At 41.1% G+C, this 2,882-nt stretch overlaps 1 long non-coding RNA gene across 1 annotated transcript; it reads left to right on the top strand.

Annotated features, from left to right (window-relative positions):
* Nucleotides 1–938: 938 nt before the first annotated feature.
* On the top strand, nt 939–1,826 carry LOC306997632. The gene is made up of 3 exons (XR_013797412.1): nt 939–1,074; nt 1,361–1,578; nt 1,699–1,826. It is a non-coding gene; the product is annotated as an uncharacterized lncRNA (long non-coding RNA).
* The last annotated feature ends 1,056 nt before the right edge of the window (nt 1,827–2,882 follow it).

The raw sequence follows: 2,882 nt of genomic DNA, 5'->3' as shown, positions 1-2,882 counted from the left end.
AGAGATTGTAGATGCACATAAACTAAAATGGATCAGATTACTTACGTTTGCAACAATTTTCTTCACTTTTTAGGTGCTCATCAGTTTTTTTAAGAAGAGCCGGCCTGAGAAGCTGGTGGACTTTGTAAGTTGACAACTTTTTTCTTCCTGAAATTCTCCAATAATCGTTTATTAAATTCTAATTTGGTAATTTATAAATCTGTATGTAGACCGTATAAGATATAGTTGAAAGCCTAGAAACATCAGTTGTAAAGTACATTGCTTTCATCTTTAATAAACTCTTTAAGCCCAAAGTATGTGGTTTATCCCCAAGTATATTTAAGTAATTAAATGAATATAAACATGTGATTAATTGACTGATGGCTCGAATGAATGACAGGGCAGCCCAAGAGTTTACTTTGAAAGGCTGGCGAGATGAAAAAGTATCCCGGGCCTTTAGTCACGAGATCAGAGATTTGTTAGGAGTCAACTAACCTTCTGTCGACCTCTTTTCTTTAGCCCGGCTATTCCACTCCGCTGAGCCAAGACGCAGCGGCCATGTTGCTGCTACAAAAGTCTCCGGCCAGCACACACGTTGTGCATTTATATGAGATATTTGTGAGGAAAGATAAAGACATCATTGTTCTCGAATATCCTCATCACGCGATGACCTTGTATGAATATGTTCAGAGAAATCGAGGCAGCCTGACTGAGTACGCAGTGAAGCACATCATTCGGCAGCTCGTTGTGGCGCTGCAGCACTGCATGCATCACGGCATCTTTCACGACACACACATGAAGAACATCCTTATATATCCAAACAGCCTGCAGGTCAAGCTGATGGACTTCAGAGGCGCACTGATCCTCCCAGAGACACGTGAGTCGGCTTCTCCAACACCGCCCTCTGTTGATGTGTTTGATGATGCTTTACTAAACACTGCACATGTGTTCCTACAGGAGCTGATGAACACATTTTAAATACAGCGGTCAGAAAGTACGCGGAGTGGGCCGTGAGCGACGACATACGTATACTGCTGAATGCGCTGGTGCCAAAAATAAGCCGTTGGTTTTGGCAAATGTCGCATCTGTCCAAAGGTGAGAGCAACAACAAGAATGAAATGGAAATGACATTGCTTGAAAAACATATAGAGCTCAGTAAAATGATCAGTGTCAATGATGAGCAAAGTGTAAAACAGCGGATTGACAATGAATGTTTAGCTATGGATAAATGTTCATGGGCATCCAGAGAATATCATAGTAACAGCAAGAAATGAATTTCATGGCGACATGACCTTACATGAACTACACTTCTCAAAATCTGTTTATGAGTGTCTATAAGGACAAGCGTGACTAATCAACTGTCTTCTGAAAACTGTTGCAGAATGCCTGGATCTTCATAATGAACTTAATGACAGAGGGTCACGGATGACTTTAGATGACATGTTACGCCATGAGTGGTTTAACACCCCTTTAAAGAGAAGACAGACGTTCCCCTTCAGCATTTTTCAGCGTCCCTGATGGAGGAGAGTTGTTTTTTTATTTTTTATTTTAATGCAATTTGGAGAAGGATGTCGATGTCTCACATGTGTGAAAGAGGAGGTGAGTGCTCTATAAAATAAAGTTAAATAAATGAAGATAAATATCCCAGCCTCAGGCCGCTCCAGATCCAGGAGAATCACCGGCATCACGTCATCATCATCTTCTTGTTCCCTCTCTAAGGTCGACGAGAGGCGGTTCTGCAGAGAGTTGAGTCTGAGCAGCAGAGGCTCGTACATGTGGCGACTAATCAATGCCAATAAGAACCGAGTGCACGACTGATGCTGGCGCGCGCGGTAAATGACTTCCGCGAGAGGATAACAGATCTACACGCGAGGAAACGGGAACTCGCGAGCTCATTCAAACCCCGCGCGCGCACATGACATCTCCTCTGCACGCAATACAAGCCCTCACGCGCCCATGATCATTCCCCGCGCTCTCGCGCATGATCTGCTCTCGCTCCAACACTTTTATTTTTGGCAGTCGAGGGGCGGGACTTACTGTTTTAATAACCTCAAATGCCATTGGTTACTTCCCCTTTTCCGGAAGTCAGTTGTGATTAGACGTCTGTCCAATGACCCGTAATTCACTTGACTTGAGACATCACTTAATTTGTTATTAATTGTGGTTTATTAATATTTAATGTGATTTAATGCATTGTTAATATAGAATAGATTCTTACCATACAAATGTGGGTAAATTTGCAATGCTAATAACCAAATGCGTCATTACAGTCTGTAAATATCTCTTTAACTACACAATGCATTTACTAAGACTTCCTGTTAATAAAGTATCTGGTAAGAATCTATTCTATATTAACAATGCATTAAATCACATTACACATTAATAAACCACAATAAATAAAACAAATTAGGCAGAGCCGGAGTGGGACTCATTTTCAGCCCTGGAGTTTCATGCCTTAGACCGGCCCACTTTAGTTCCCGACTGACTATATTAAAATAATGTAATTAAACCCTCAGTCTATAAGTCTGCAATAGTGCACTGTTCTGTACAGCCTTGTAATTCATTGTATTTTTCAAAAATATAATTGCCATTGCCGACGAGCGGTGTTTGAGTGCTGAAGCAGCTCAGATGAGGAGGTCGGTTATCGCCGCGATATGCGAATCATTGCAGCTAGTTAATATTAGGCAATTATAAACTCGTAGGCTGATTGGCCGCATGAGTTTCTAGAGATGTTTTTTTTATTCTGGCCTTTTCAGCGCTGCCTTTGCTCCTAGGCTACTATTATCCATGCTTTGTATCTCTTATTTTTTGTTCGGACATCTCTAACAACTGACTTTTATTAAAAAAAAATTAAAAATAATAATAAAAAAATAGTGGGGCTGAGCTGTGACTGGAGCCTATAC

This window comes from Phoxinus phoxinus (assembly GCF_949152265.1).
Source record: "Phoxinus phoxinus genome assembly, chromosome: 4".
Taxonomy (NCBI): Eukaryota; Metazoa; Chordata; class Actinopteri; order Cypriniformes; family Leuciscidae; genus Phoxinus; species Phoxinus phoxinus.
The sequence above is the reverse complement of the archived record's forward strand: the minus strand, read 5'-3'. Positions and strand labels throughout refer to the sequence as shown.